The sequence below is a fragment of the Pan troglodytes genome, chromosome 2, assembly GCF_028858775.2.
Source record: "Pan troglodytes isolate AG18354 chromosome 2, NHGRI_mPanTro3-v2.0_pri, whole genome shotgun sequence".
Taxonomy (NCBI): domain Eukaryota; kingdom Metazoa; phylum Chordata; class Mammalia; order Primates; family Hominidae; genus Pan; species Pan troglodytes.
The window spans coordinates 156,621,932-156,638,977 of record NC_086015.1 but is presented as its reverse complement, the minus strand read 5'-3'; the positions used below and the strand labels follow the sequence as shown (position 1 = coordinate 156,638,977).

The following is a 17,046-nucleotide window of genomic DNA, read 5'->3' as shown; positions in this document are numbered from 1 at the left end:
TATTTATTGTAGAGTGCGATTTCTACCCAGAATCTAACAGCTTCAAAAAAAAAAAACAAAAATATTAGCTTACTTCTTTTTTGGTTTTTTTTTTTTTTTTTTTTTTTTTTTTTTTTTTTTTTTTTTTGAGACGGAGTCTCTCTCTGTCGCCCAGGCTAGAGTGCAGTGGCGTGATCTCCGCTCACTCCAAGCTCCGCCTCCCGGGTTCACGCCATTCTCCTTTCTCAGCCTCCCGAGTAGCTGGGACTACAGGCGCCCGCCACCACGCCCGGCTAATTTTTTTGTATTTTTAATAGAGACGGGGTTTCACCATGTTAGCCAGGATGGTCTCGATCTCCTGACCTCGTGATCCGCCTGCCTCGTCCTCCCAAAGTGCTGGGATTACAGCCCAGCCAATATTAGCTTACTTCTAATTGGATAATACACTGCCTATGAAACAAAATTTACTAAAAGCCCCTACTTTTGTAACTTTAGTAAAAATCCTCAGCCGTGTTTGCAGCCTTCTGTGGTAGAATCCAGTAGTGATTGTCCTCCACCAGCTTTAGGCTTATCATCAGTCTGGATCTTCGGGCCTTATCTGCAAAGAAATTCCTATCAGTCTACATTTGTGTTGTGCTTCACTATATGAGTCTCAAATGCATTTATATTTCTTAGTTTGACCTGCCTCAACGTTTAGATTTTATGTTCTTAAGAGGCAGTGTCTATGTCTTCTATTTCTTCTCTCTCTTGAAGTAGTCTTTCTCTCAAGTTTGATGTGATCTTTAAAAATGCTCAGATTTATATTTTTTAATGGATGCAAATAAATATTGTCATTGTCTGTAAAACGGAACAATACAGTCAATAGATTATAATTAAATGGAAGGGATGTTGTGAGATTTGGAGGATGATTACACAAGGACTTGCAATGTCCAGCTGAAAAAATAAAATTCCCTGGTAATGTGACCATCGAAACATCTATTTTGTTTCATAAGAAATGATAATAAAATGGAATTAACCAGGCAATATTTATGAATTTGCTCTCTCTATAATTTCTCTTCGAATGCCCCTTTTTCCAAAATACTGGAAACCTTTGCTTCCCTTATCAGCAGGGGGCAGACAACAAGGTATGACATTCTATGGACCTGACTTCAAGTGTTTTATTCCAGGAGCTTGAGAAAAAGATTTCTTTTCTCCCTTTATTTGTGAAAATGTGCACATTGCTACCCACCTTCTCAGGATGACAATAAACGAAGATTATACAAGATAAATTGTATAAGGTGCATAGCACAGCATGGGTACTCCACAATTACCACTTCTTCCACTTTCCCACATATCCATCTCAGTAGCACCTATTCTAACATAACTTCTTGACAAAATGTCTACTATTTTTAAAGCTAACTTTCTTTCCTCTAAAGAAAGCCTTGAATGCATTCATCTTTCTTTTTCCACTTTTTTCTATTATTTGAACTATATTGAGAAAGAAAATTTCTTACATAACATACCTTTGTGTTGTCTATCAGCAGACTTCAACATAAGCCACTTCAACATTTTATTCTACTTTATTTGCAGTTCTAACAATCTCAGTGTTCATAAAGGATCTGGCAAGCTAACAATGGAGTTAAAAGTTGGAAATTTGCTATTTTCAAATATTCTTACTTTTCTTCGATCTACGTTTTTAAAAATTATTTTTCTTTATTTTCTTTCATTGAAACAATGGAATGCTCACCAAAGTGTATTTCATCATAGTAAATTAGACTTAGATAAGTAGAAAAAAATGCAATTAAGAAAGCTTTCTATTTGCTTCCATTTTAATGAAAGATTGTGAAGTTGACGTGACCTCTTACACAAGGTTCAGCTGTGGTGTTTTGAATTACCTAACAAATAAAAAATTCATGGGGGAAAGAAAGACTTTCAGCTACACTGTTAGACCTTAGCTACTTTCTTCTCTCTCTTCTGGTAAAAAATTCCTCACACACTTGGCTCTTGTGAATCTATAAGTGCATGTGAAGAGAGGTTGGGTTGAGTAGGAGGAGAAAGTAGAAGAGATGGAAAGAGATGAGAGAGAAGGGATAAGAGAAAAGATTTTCTGTTCTGAACCACATATATTACTAAAAATGCATTACCCTTTGTACTTGTGAAAGATGATAGGTTCTTCATGCTTTCCACACCCAAGTTTAGATGGGACAGCTAAATGAAGACATTTTCCTTTAGAAAAGCCACAAATCATTTTTTGAAGCATGAATTAATAAGGGATTTTGCAACAATATTACTCTGTTACTGTCCAGTTCTCAAAGTGGAAATCTGTAGAATACCAATTCCTTTTTAGTTAGGAAGTAAATGACCACATGAAGTCCCTTTTAAAACATTTCTTCATTGCAAGCATTTTAAATAATTTCTCCAGGAAAGTACTATATTCTGAGTGAATAGCATGACATTATGAACTACATCTAACATAAGATTTTGCTTCAACAGGCCTGTCAGTGCTCTTTAGTTCCACTGTAATGAAATGAAAATCATGGGAGCTTGGAAGAAATATCTTCCTCACCCTGATACTCTTTATTAACTGTGGAATCGTACTATTTTCTTCACCATGGCAACAAACACACTCAATAGAGTTAGCTCTCACCTTTCCTGCACAGGGTGATGGGGAAAAACGGAAACAAAGAAAAGTGAAGCAAATAAAGATTTCAGAAAGCAAGGAGTTAAGGAAATCATGAACCCAGGGCAGTGTGAGCTCAATGATCAGCATTAAGGGCCTTGTTTCAAACAAATTTTACTAGACTAGGTAACGTGACCTAGAGAAGACTTTCAGTTTATACTTGATTAAATCTCAGAATAGGTGACTTATAATGTCAGCCAGTCAATTGAAAGGTGAACTTATATGGTCTCATTTTACAGGAAGGTTAATGTCAGTAAAAGGCATAGATTGACCAGTAATCTTGAAATAAGGCTCTGAATTACTCATATACACCATCATTAAAAAGCAAAGAACTTGTTCTTATCAGCACATACAATTTTTTGAATGATTTTGAAGGAATCAAGGCTGATTTGCACTATGAAATATTTTAGCCATATTTTCTTTTTTTTCCAGAAAATAGAGCTTAGCTTAAAATGTAACATATTCTATATGCTGCTCAATTTACATTGTTCAAAGTATTCAAGCCCATCCATCTTCCCCTGACATTATGAGGTTTGTAATGGGTTATATTTCTCTAGGACATTCTGGCACATGCAAAACCACCAGAAACGGGGCCAAGTGGTTATTTCCTGTTCTGCAAAAAAGGGAAAAAAAATCAGAGTTTTATTTTGTCACATGAGAAGCAATGCGAGAATTGATAAAAGAAATATCAGCTAAACAGAAATCAAATCATTGCATTACAGCCAGGAAGCCAAGAAAAAAAAAAATGTTTGAATCATGGGATTTGACCTATGTGGGATTTCCAAGATTTAAAAAGGAAAAAGAAAATTAAAAACTCATTTCGGTCATCTATCTTAAATAAAATAAGGTGACAAACTCTACATTTTTTTCTTTACGCCTAGTTTTTTAGTATTATGTAGTTTTTAGTATCATGTTTTATTAAAAGCAAATTTGGCACTCATGTTAAGAGAAAAGGTTCAGAGAAAAGGTTCAGAATAGTGTATTAGAAATAGAAAAATAATTTGGCAGTACTTCTGGGAAAGATGATGGAGAGAATGCCTATTTAAAAATCACTGCCCTCTTTGAAGTGCAACAAAATTAAGAAAAATAACCACAAATAGCAAAAATATTAAAACAGATCTTAAAACCAGAAAATGGTGCTGATATGATACCATGAATGTCAACATCTAATTATCAGTTACAATATAATTTGGTACAAACTAAATACGCACATTGAATATCAGCACACGGATCCCATAAATGAGAGTCCCAGTGTGGCGTTTGGGGAGCTAGTGAAGAAAAGAATACTCAGGGCTACTGCCTGTTGAGTTCTTACTACATGTCAGGACCTAATCTAAGGGTTTTACCTGCATCATTTCAATGACTGTGCTCCATAAGTTGGTGCTATTATAATCTTTGTTTTGCAGATGGAGAAACTAAATTTTGGCCAAAGTCACAAAGCTACACAGCAAGCAACTGGGGGATCTGGAATTTTAACACAGGTTTCCTTCCGCTTTAAACTTATCCCTGAGTGATTAAGCTATGGGATGTATGAGGAGGTTCGCTGCTTAGTGGGAGAGGAAGTATTTAAACTGCACAGAAACAAACCAAACCATTAATATGGTTATCAGGGAATGAATTGCTGAGCAATTTATATTTTTTCTTTCAATATATTGATTTTAAAACATCATACAGTGAACCTGCATAACTTCTATAAGTAGAAACACCTGTAATTTATTTTTACATTTTCTACTTAGTGTAAGTTAACAACAAGCTACAGTTAAGCCACTGAGCGCATCCAACACACATCTCAAATTAAAACTATTTCTTATACCTCAGAATTGGCATTGTATAATTATAAGCCACATATCTTCTAAGATTATGTTTTGGAGTGCCCTACTTATCACGCTTAACTTCGAAGGAGAAAGTTGGAAGTTTTGCACGCAATGGAAAAAAGAGTACTCCAACCCCAACGTCTAATGTTACAGGGGACAGGGAGGGATTCAACAACTTGGTGAAGTGTAGAAGCAAAGCTGAGGAGACAAAGGCAGCTCAAGGGCAATGCTTTTGTTTGTTTCACTAATATCTTTGTCTAGCCAGGAGAGACTAGGCCCAGAAGCAAGTCCAGGCTGTAGAGAGATGCAGAATAATATGCCAGAGCCCACCTTTTAAGTCACAGACCAAAGTGATCTGTGCTGAGAAAATATGAACTGAGCAACCAAGTATCAGACTGCCGACTGATGAGACATCAGAAAGATGTGGTCACTTCTAAAGGTGGCTGGCCTGCCCAGAAAGCCAGAACAGGAGCCAGATTTGAGGGTAGTGCCACGGGTTATATTCTCCAATCTGCTGGAACTGGTCTTGGCAGCAGAGTTTGAGAGATACGGAAAGTACAGGAAGAAGTCACTGGATTTTTGCTGTTAATTAATTCTGATCCAGGTTGACTGGTGCTAGGCATCTTAGGATCTCTTGTTGTAGGTCCCATGAAGCCCAAGCTGGCACCTTATTTAAGAGAAGCACATGAGTAATTTCTGCCCAGAGTCACGGTGCCAATAATTCACATTACTGCCAAGCTCATATCACTCACTGATCCAGGCCTCTATTTTCCCAGTTGTAATTATAAGTTACTTTTAAGCTCCAAGGCCCTTTCCAATTCAAACATTCCGTAAGTCCCTTAGGATTACTAAGGAGTTTATCAGAACCCATGAGCCAACTAGAATCATATCCCCTTCAAGAAAGCCTAAAGATTTGGAGAGTCAGGCCTGTGCTGGAGGAGATATGACAGAGCAGCTTTAAGTTAGATATGTGGCTTATAATTATACAATGCCAATTCTGAGGTATAAGAGATAGTTTTAATTTGAGATGAGTGTTGGATGCACTCAGTGGCTTAATTGTAGCTTGTTGTTAACTTACACTAAGTAGAAAATGTAAAGATAAATTACAGGTGTTTCTACTTATAGAAGTTATGCAGGTTCACTGTATGATATTTTAAAATCAATATTTTGAAGGAAAAAAATATAAATTGCTCAGCAATTCATTCCCTGATAATGATATTAATGGTTTGGTTTGTTTCTGTGCAGTTTTAATACTTCCTCTCCCACTAAGCAGCGAATCTCCTCATTATGGGGATTGTTTCCTTTATCTTAAAATTCCTGAGCTTGGCATAAATAATAAGTGTCTAATAAATATAGGCTTTCTTCATGTAGCAAAAGTAAATATCGTCCTTTTAAAAGTTTTATCATTTTTCCAACAATTCTTTTTTATCTTGATATAGCTGGTTTTCACCCCAAACCCCATTAAATAAATATAAAAAGCGATATTTTACCTTATGGTTCAGATTTCATTATATATTACATTCTGATTAGAATTATGCTAATTAAATTCTTCTATCAGAGGTAGCAGAGAATCTACCAAAGTGATTATGCCACTAATGTGCATAATATTATATCAATTATTTATACGAACAAAAGATGTTTTTAAGCTGGAGTTAACTGTGCTTGTTTTCAGTAGTTTTAAACATTACATTTATAATGTTATCCACTCTTTGCAGTTCTTTCTTCATCCATCCAACTTCTAGCCCCACTACAGGTCCATCTTAACACATACTGTGAATGAACTGTATGTGAATTTATTAATATGAATGTCATAGAGGAAGGTGCAAGTATTGCATGCTTTCAATATCTTAGGAGGAGGCTGGTTGAGATGGGATGTATCGTAATTTTTCTCATTAAATTTAATGAGAACATTTATTTTTAATATAATGGCTTTTCATTTAGTCGTGAGTTTTTTCAGGAATGAATTAAGATGGATTAGTGAATTCTCAAATTAATGAATTATATCAAGAGAACGCAGGCCTGAGCTAAGATTTAGGCATGTTGGTACTGAGGAGTTGACTATGCCCAAGCTCTACATACATGTGTTGATTCTCCACATTAGAAGGTCTACCAGGAGGAGGTTGTATGTGGGACTGTTCACTTGCAGGAATAAAGTATAGTGGATGGAGAAGAGCACATGATGAATGGCCCCAGCCTAGGCCTATGAACTTCATCAGAGCTCTTCACTGACAGGAACATAAGTAGAAGTTGAACAACTTTTCTCACGGGGACTTTGAAGCATGTGCTTCTGAGGTATGCATAGAGTGGGGTGATGCCTGTTTCTCCCCACCCTCTTTTTTGTTTGGCACCCAGCACCACTCCTGTATTGTAAGAATTCTAGGGCATTGGTGGAGATAAATGGCAGCATCCATGTATGGGCAGGTAGCTTCTGTCGTGGGCCGAATAATGGCCCCCAAAGATTTCCACATCCTAATTCCCAGAACCTGTGAATATATTGCCTTACAGGGTAAGGGGACCTGGCAGGTATGATTTACTAATAGCTCAGGATCTTGAGGTAGGGAGATTACCCAAGATTTTCCAAGAGGGTCCAGTTTAATTATAAGAACCCTTGTAAGAAGGAGGATGAAGTGTTAAGAGTCAGAAAAAGATGTGGCCATGGGGAAATGGAAGCAGAGCTTGGATTGATGCACTTTGAAAATGGAAGATGGGTCCAGGAGCCGAGAAATTCAGGCAACCTCTAGAAGCTGTAAAAGGCAAGGAAGTAGATTCTCCCCTTAATCCCCTAGAAGGAACGCAGCTCCGCCAACATATTGATTTTAGCCCCATAAGACCCATTTTACACTTCTGACCTCCAGAAATATAAGATAATGATTTTCTATTATTTTAAACCATAAACTTTGTGATAATTCGTTATGGTAGCAATAGGAAACTGATACTACTTGTGACAACAGACACACATCAGTGGTTGTCAGCAGAGACAGAAGTACTCAGTGGAGACCTGGTGAGAAAGTGGCAGTGCCCTGCAGGAGAGCTCATATGGGACATACTCCAGAGACTACTGAAAAGTCTCGGGAGAGGGAATTTTGAAGGGGCCTGATAGCTTCTGTTGCAGTTGGAGTTAGTAAGCCACCAAGACTGGAATGTTATTAATATTCCAGCTTTATTTGTAACCACAGACCAATGAAGCCTGGGGATATTCCAGTAACAGAATACCTCAAACGGGCTTGACTTGCAAATAAACTTACTCAAGTCTTTCACCAGCTTCAGTTTGAAAAGCTTACCTGTCATTGATGGAAACAGGGTATCATCATTGAAGCCTTCTACTCCTTTCTCTCCACCCTATGATTTATCTGCATCCAGAGTTATTCACTGGTCCTATAGTGAAAATGAGGCCTGAAAAGCTCAAGCACAGTCAAAACCAACACCTCACTCGAAGGAAAGCAAGCTGGTTTTCTGATGCTATTGCTTGTTTGAGGAGGTGTTGCATAACCAAAGAGATACCAGTGGAGGGTCTGAAACCATGGGACACTCATTCTACATGAGAATTGCATATCTGGCAATCGGACTCAGTTACATGGATTTAGGGAGTCATGGGGGTAAGAGGGGGAGCATGGCCCTGTGTTGTCACTGATATGTTATAACTCTGGCTTCCAATGGTAACATCAACTGGGAAAAGGTTAGAAAACTATAGCATCTTCCCATGTGAACTACCTATGACTCAGTGATCTCTATAATACCTTATTACTATAAACAGACATGCCATAATTTGCAAGGGATAAAATTATACTCATGAGTGCAACAGCTCTTTTAAATTCCATTGCAAACCCCCTCACTACTCCATAATAGTTATTTGTAATTTAATGAACATTACCACTGTGTAGAGAAAATAACTTGAATTACTAGTTGCACTTTATTTCTTGTGAATTCCCAGGCCAGATTAACCCATATAGTTGCTGTCACTTGACACTAATGACATTTATAAACCAAAAATAAAACAATATTAAGAATATTTAGAAAAAATTTCATGTTAGTCATGCAAACCATTTTATATTCAATTACAATACAATTGCCTTATGTATGTTTATTATGCAGCTCATTTTAATAACACACAAAAACAATCAAAGATTGTATTACTGTGCTATAATTATTTCCCATTTGGTCTAGGAGTTCCTAAAATAAAAATTTCCAGATTAAAATGAATTCTATGTTTCTTAAAAGGCTAAATTTTAAGCTCAAATTTTTGTATAAAGATGTATGGACTGGCCTCAATATGGGAACCTATAATGTCAAATGAGGACCAATTAAGTAAACTGGTGATTCTGACTGAATCTTAGTCATGTTCTTATTGTTCTCTTGACACCACAAATACCTGCTACATCAGAGCTGCGTTAGATGTGAAAGCAAGTATGCAGGTAAGTAGCTACAAGTATATTAATACCCTCGTAACTGCTGGTAAGGTCATGGAGCTGTAAAGACTGAGCTGGGAGCAGTAATTAATTTCATGTAGACAATATCCCCAGACACATCTGTAAAGTAGGTACAGATTTCTCTCCTTTTTCTCCCTGAGTGGTACCCCAATCAGGTTTTTGACATCTTTCCCTTTACCCCACAGATAGTAATACCTCTCTTTGCTCCGTGATGCTCCTGGAGCCCCAGCTGGCTTTTCTCATAAGTCCACTCTATGTAGTTCCCACCATGAGATCCATGAGCCACGTCAGTCCAGTACCACATTGGCTAGCACATTCTAGGCTTAATATGTGCCTGTTGAATGAATGAATAAAAGATTGAACAAATAGATGGATGCATAATAAATAAAATAATAAATAGGCTACCTTCCCAAACATCGTTTCATACTTGGGATCCTTTTCTATTCTGACTTTTCTCTCTTTCTTCAATATTCAACATTACTCTACTCCCCATCCACCCCCAATTATACCATAGCTAAAAATATGTGTGTGTATTACATGTATAAATATACACATATACCATATATTAGTCGCTTAAGAGTCTGTGAGAATGCTGCTACCTCCTTTCATGGGAGACAGGAAGGCACTGCAGTATGATGGAACATAATCTTGGTCATCAGACAGCCCTGAGTTTGAATCTCTGCTATGTCCCTAATCTGTAACGTGGGCAAGTTATTTAACATCTCAGTGTCTCAACTTTCTCATCTGTAAAATGAGACTATTAATATATAACTTCCAGAAAGTATTATCAAGACCTTATTTATAGATCAATCCTAAATCTAGCAGTTAATCCTCCTGTCAAAGGAGCAGGTTTATAAGTTCCTCCCAAAGTCAAGGAGGAACTAAAATGCAGAACATAGATATTTCTAGAGCAATGACTTACTGAAAGCAGGCATTTAGCAGAGAATATTGAAGGAAGCTTAATGTCGTTATTATAATTGCTAAACAACTGATGGCAGAGGCTGGGAATCATGTCTTGTTAGTAATGAAAGTTTTGATCTAATCAAAAAATTCATGGGCAGAACAAAAATGTAGCACCAAAATTTCAGTACAGCCTAAACAACACAATCAGTAAAATTCTGACAGAAGTAGAAGATAGTTTCTTAATCCTATTTGGTAAAGATTTTTTTTTCTTTTTATCAATTTCTAATCTTTTTATCAATATTAATTATGAACGCATTTGTATAACAAATATTAAAGTACTAGTTAATACTTTATTTCCTGAATTGCTACTCCATAAGAAGTCATGAGAACTCCTCTGGATTAGTTATTTCAAACAAGTTTTGATTTGGCCCAAATCTGTAAAAATAAGATTTCTCTGGCCGGGCGCGGTGGCTCACGCCTGTAATCCCAGCACTTTGGGAGGCCGAGGCGGGTGAATCACAAGGTCAGGAGATCGAGATCATCCTGGCTAACATGGTGAAACCCCGTCTCTACTAAAAAAAATACAAAAAAATTGGCCGGGCGTGGTGGCAGGCGCCTGTAGTCCCAGCTACTCGGGAGGCTGAGGCAGGAGAATGGCGTGAACCCGGGAGGCGGAGCTTACAGTGAGCCGAGATCGCGCCACTGCACTCCAGCCTGGGCGACAAAGCGAGACTCCGTCTCAAAAAATAAATAAATAAGATTTCTCTTCTGAAAGTCTCTTATTTGATTGTAGCTCTACTATCTCCAGACATGTTAGCCATTCCCATGGCGCAGAAAAGGCTTTTTATGTCTTTACACAGAGAATTTATCTTTTGTCAAAATTACTTTCTGACCTAAAAGTCAGGGAAAGGGGCTTTTTTTTCACTAACTCTATATTCAAATGAGGTTCTAGAAACCTCATTCTAACCTTATCCTTCCAAATTTGTGAATCAATACTCAAGTTATTGAGAACATGGAAAGGAACCTCCAGTTTTCCACAGTTTCACTTACTTGGATAGTCAGTCAAATTATAATAACAATGCTCTGCAGGAAATGATTTTGCCCCACAAGGGATTTGACAACATTTGGAGGCATTATCTGTCATAACTGGCGAGTTGTTACTGGTGTCTAGTTGGTAGAGGCCAGGGATGGTGCTAAACAGCCTACAATGCACGCAGTAATTCCTCATAACAAAGCATTATCTGGTCCAAAATGTCAACGGTGCTAATTTGGGAAATCCTGTTACAGTGACACATAGTTTCCATGTGAGGCAAACACATCATAATGCGGTGCTTAAGAGTGTGACTTTACTACCCCGAGTAGGAATGTCACATGTATTATATTATAGGAATCCTCAAAAACTAGATAGTTCTCAAGTTTCTTCAGAGTTAGAAACTTGCATAAAATGAATATTATTCTAGGGCAACATAATTTTGAAATAAGCTTTAAAACATTTTCAAACAAATATTACATTGGAATGTTTTTATAATTTTCTGAAAACTGGATCTCAAGATCTAGTACGCAATCCTACCTTGCAAAGAGATTGCCGTGTAACCTTAAGAAAGTCCCTTAACATCTAGGAGTTTCAAGATATGCAATTACATATCTGCCTACCTCATTGAGGTTTTAAGAAAGAAGAGTTAAATTGTGTCTGTAAATCACTTATGGAAGTGTAAAATAAAAGTAAGGTATTATCATAACTTTTATGAATAGTTCCTTTAGAACTGTGAAGCAACTGATTTTATGACATTTTACTTTGGTTTGATGAAGAATTATGTCAAATTTTCAGATAATTTAAAAGCCCTGGCCAGGGCAATGGCTCACGCCTGTAATCCCAGCACCAGCACTTACCCAGTAGTGGCAATGTGATTAGAGTATAAAACCTCCTGGCCTCCTTAATGGGTACGTGTACTACTGATTAGCCAAAAAATAAGATTAACTTTTGTTGTTAGAACCATCAGTGGCTATACTCTCGGGTGAGCCAAATCATTGTCAGTTAAGAGAGCAACACCAGAGCACAATATAAATTATGAACACATTAAGATGACATAGATGACAGATAGATAGATAATAGATATGATAGATAGATCTGATAGATAGATAATAGCTAGATAGATCAATAGAAAATTAACAGAAAATGATCAAGAGAAATAAATTTATTTTTTGATATTTCTTCTAACCAATTAAATGAGTTTGTGTGTGTGTGTGTGTGTGTGTGTGTGTGTATGGATGGATGGAAAAAATTTAGTACACTGCAAAATATTTAAAAATACTTTATTAGAATAAGTAGAGACAGGAAGAGGAAGCACTGAACATAAGGAACCAAAAATTTGGAAATTTAATCTTCTTAATATGAAACAACAAATAAAAAGGGAATCAAAATATATTTTATATATGCGGAAGTCAGACATTTACTGAGTAATGTCTCAAAAAAGGAATGAATGATGAAAACAACAAAAGCCAAAAGTAAACTAAAGAGCTTCTGCACAGCAAAAGAAACTAGCATCAGAGTGAACAGACAACCTACAGAATGGGAGAAAATTTTTGCAATCTGCCCATCTGACAAAGGTCTAATATCCAGAATCTACAAGGAACTTAAACAAATTTACAAGAAAAGAACAACCCAATGAAAAAGTGGGCAAAGGAAGACATCTATGTGGCCAAGAAACATGAAAAAAGCTCATCATCACTGATCCTTAGAGAAATGCAAATCAAAACCACAATGCGATAATATCTCATGCCAGCCAGAATGGTGATTATTTAAAAAGTCAAGAAACAATAGATTCTGATGAGGCTGTGGAGAAAGAAATAGGGATGCTTTTACACTGTTGGTGGGAATGTCAATTAGTTCAACCATTGTGGAAGACAGCGTGGTGATTCCTCAAGGGTCTAGAACCGGAAATATCATTTGACCCAGAAATCCCATTACTGTCAAGAAAGCCACTTAACAGCATATCCCTTTGGTATATACCAAAAGAAATATAAATCATTCTACTATAAAGACACAGGTACATATATGTTTATTGCAGCACTATTCACAATAGCAAAGACTTGGAACCAACCCAAACGCCCATCAATGATAGACTGGATAAAGAAAATGTGGTACATATATACATGGAATACTATGCAGCCATAAAAAATGAATTCATGTCCTTTGCAGGGACATGGTTGAAGCTGGAAGCCCATCATCCTCAGCAAACTAACACAGGAACAGAAAACCAAGTGCCACATATTCTCACTTATAAGTGGGAGTTGAACAATGAGAACACATGGACACAGGGAGGCAAATAACACATACAAGAGCCTGTCGGTGTGTGGGGGGCAAGGGGAAGGAGAGCATTAGGACAAATAACCTAATGGATGTGGGGCTTAAAACCTAGATGACGGGTTGATAGGTGCAGGAAACCACCATGGCAAATGTATACCTATGTAACAAATCTGCACGTTCTGCACATGTATCCTGGAACTTAAAGTAAAATTTTTTTTAAAATGAACAAATAGAAAAGTAAAAGTAAATAAATAAATAAATAAAATCCTGTAATTTTAAAATAATATTATTATCTAAATTCGGAAGACAGATGTTTCCCCTTTATTTTTATAAATATTAGCCAAGGTAGTTGATAATGTTGTTCAAGTTCTCTAATTATTTACTAATTTATTTTTGTCTAGCTGGTCTTTTAATTGCTGAGAGATATATACTAAAATCTCCAAGTTTTAGAGAAATTGTGTATTTCTCCCTTTAAATATGTCAGCTTTTTAAAAAGTATTATTGTGGTAAAACTACTTAACATGAGATTTTCTCTTTTAATAGATTTTAAATTGTACAATACAGTACTTTATCAATAGGAATAATATTGTACAGAAGATCTCCAGAAATTATTAATTTTCCATAACTAAGATTTTATACATGTTGGTTAGCAACTCAGTTTCCTCCACCCCTAATCCCTGGAAACCACAATTTTATGATTTGCTTCCATGAGCTTGGCTATTTTAGATATCTTTTATAAGTGGAACATGCAGTACTTGTCCTTCTGTGACTAGCTTATTTCACTTAGCATAATGTTTTCAAGGTTTATCTATGTCATTGCATTCTGCAGGATTTTTCTTTTTAAAGGCTGAATCATATTCCATTGTGTATATACAGCCGTGTATCACATAACAATAGGAATACATCCTGAGAACTATGTCCTTAGGCAATTGTGTCACTGTGCAAGCATGACTGAGTACACTTACACAAACCTAGGTGATATAGTCTACTACACACCTAGGCAATGTGGTATAGCCTATGACTCCTAGGCTACAACCCTGTACAGCAGGTTACTGTACTGATACAGTAGGTAACTGTAGGCAATTGTGGCAATTATAGGCAATTGTGGCACAGTGGTAAGTATTTGAGCACCTAAACATATCTAAACATAGAAAAAAGTGCAGTAAAAATACAGTACAAAAGATTAAAAATGGTAACTGGTATAGTGGACTCACTATGAATGGAGGATGCAGGACTGAAAGTTGCCCTAGGTGTCAGTGACTGACTGGTGAGTGAATGTGAAGGCCCAGGACATTACCATACACTACTGTATAAAACCATATACTTAAGCTACACCAAATTTACCTAAAAATTAAGTAATTGCGCTATGACATTATGATGTTACAATGGCTACAAGGCCTATGATGTCATCAAGTGATAGGAATTTTTCGTTGTAGTCTTATAGGACCACTGTCATACATGCAGTTTGGAGTTGACCAAAAAGTCATTATATGGCATGTGATTGTATACTACTTTGTTAAAAATCCATTCGTCCATCAATGGGCATCTCTCCACTCCCTGCTGTTTTTCCCAGCCCCTGGTAATCATCATTCTCTCTATCTCCATGAGTTATTTGTTTTAATTTTTAGTTCCCACATATGAGTGAGAACATGTGAAAATGTTCTTTCTGTGCCTGGCTTATTTCACTTAACATAACGTCCTCCAGTTCCGTTCGTGTTGTTGCAACTGACAGAATTCCATTCCTTTTAGGTCTACATAACATTTCTTTGTGTATATGTACCACATTTTATTAATCCTTTCATTTGTTGTTAGACACTTAGGTGGATTTCAAATCTCGTACATACATTGATTTTCTATCCTGAGACTGATGAAGCTGTTTATCAGCTTAAGGAGCTTTTGGGCCAAGACTATGGGGTTTTCTGGATAAAGGATTATGTCATCTGCAAACAGGGATAGTTTGACTTTCTCTCTTCCTATTTGGATGCCCTTTATTTCATTCTTTTGCCTGATTGCTCTGGCCAGGACTTCCAATACTATGTTGAATAGAAGTGGTGAGAGAAGACATCCTTGTTTTGTGCTGGTTTTCAAGCGGAATGTTTCCAGGTTTTGCCCATTTAGTATGATGTTGGCCATGGGTTTGTCATAGATGGCTCTTATTATTTTGAGATATGTCCCTTGAATACCTAGTTTATTGAGAGTTTTTAACACGAAAGGGTATTGAATTTTATCAAAAGCCTTTTCTGAATGTATTGAGATAATCAGGTGGTATTTGTCTTTAGTTCTGTTTATGTGATGAATCACATTGATTGATTTGCATATGTGGAACCAACCTTACATCCCAGGGATAAAGCCTACTTGATTGTGATGAATAAGATTTCTAATGTGCTGCTGGATTCAGTTTGCCAATACTTTCTTGGATATTTTTGCATCAATGTTCACCAAGGATATTGGCCTAAAGTTTTCTTTTTTCTGTTGTGCCTCTGACAGGTTTTTGTACAGGATGAGGCTGGCCTCATAGCATGAGATAGAGAAGAATCGCTCCTCATTTTTGGGGGGATAGTTTCAGTAGAAATGGTACCAGCTCCTCTTTGTACAAATGGAAGAATTTTTTTGTGAATCTGTCTGGTCCTGGGCTTTTTTTGGTTGGTAGGCTATTTATTACTGATTCAATTTCGGAGGTCATTATTGGTCTGTGAAGGGATTCTATTTCTTTCTGGTTCAGTCTTGGGAGGGTGTATATGTCCAACAATTTATTCATTTCTTCTAGACTTCCTAGTATTTGTGTATAGGGGTGTTCATAATATTCTCTGTTAGTTGTTTGTACCTCTGTGGGGTCAGTGATAATATCTACTTTATCATTTCTAATTTTGTTAAATTGGACCTTTTCATCTTTATTAATCTATCTAGACGTCTATCTATTTTACACATTTGTTGAAAACCCAATTCTTATATTCACTGATCTTTTGAATAGTTTTTCTGTGTGTCTCAGTCTCCTTCAGTTCAGCTGTGATTTTGGTTATTTCTTATCTTCTGCTACCTTTGGGGTTGGTTGTGATGTTAGGTTGCTAAATTGAAATCTCTCTAACTAACTTTTTGATGTAGGCATTCAATACTATAACTTTCCCTCTTAACACTGCCTTAGCTGTGTCCCAGAGATTCTGTTATGTTGTATCTTTGTTCCCATTAGTTTCAAAGAACTTCTTTATTTCTGCCTTAATTCCATTATTAATTCAAATGTCATTTAGGAGCAGGTTATTCAATTTCCATATAATTGTATGATTTTGAGTAAATATCTTAGTCTTAATTTCTAATTTGATTGTACTGCCATTTAAGAGAGTTGTTATTATGATTTCAGTTCTTTTGCATTTGCTGAGGAGTGTTTTGTGTCTGATTATGTGGTTAATTTTAGAGTATGTGTCATGTAGTGGTAAGAAGAACGTATATTCTGTTACTTTTGTGTGGAGAGTTTTGTGGATGTTGATTAGGTCCATCCAGTGGCGAGTTCACATCCTGACTATCTTTGTTAATTTTCTGCCTTGAAGGTCTGTCTAATACTGTCAGTTGGGTGTTACAGCCTCCCATTATTAATGTGTGGAAGTCTAAATCTCTTTGAAGGTCTTTAAGAACTTGCTTTATGGATCTGGCTCCTCCTGTGTTTAGTGCATATATATTTAGAATAGTTAAGCCTTCTTGCTGCATTGAACCTTTTACCATTATGCAATGCCCGTCTTTGTCTTTTTTTAATCTTTGTTGGTTTAAAGTCTCTTTTGTCTGAAATTAGGATTGCAACCCCTGCTTTATTCTGTTTTCCATTTGCTTGGTAAATTTTTCTCCAACTCTTTATTTTGAGCCTATGCATGTCATTGCATGTGAGATGGGTCTCTTGAAGACAGCATACCACTGGGTCTTGGTTCTTTATTCATCTTACCACTTTGTGCCTTTTAATTGGGGCATTTA

The 17,046-nt window shown here is 36.6% G+C and overlaps 2 long non-coding RNA genes across 4 annotated transcripts in view; one reads left to right on the top strand and one right to left on the bottom strand.

The window, feature by feature from the left end:
* The window catches only part of LOC104005809 (uncharacterized), a 557,346-nt gene that overhangs the window by 500,568 nt on the left and 39,732 nt on the right, over positions 1 to 17,046 (top strand). The gene's annotated exons all lie outside the window — the stretch shown is intronic.
* The window catches only part of LINC02877 (long intergenic non-protein coding RNA 2877), a 111,914-nt gene that overhangs the window by 66,949 nt on the left and 27,919 nt on the right, over positions 1 to 17,046 (bottom strand). The window contains exon 2 of the long non-coding RNA XR_008547153.2: positions 9,075 to 9,213. This is a non-coding gene — a long non-coding RNA (long intergenic non-protein coding RNA 2877). The remainder of the gene's footprint in view (positions 1 to 9,074; positions 9,214 to 17,046) is intronic.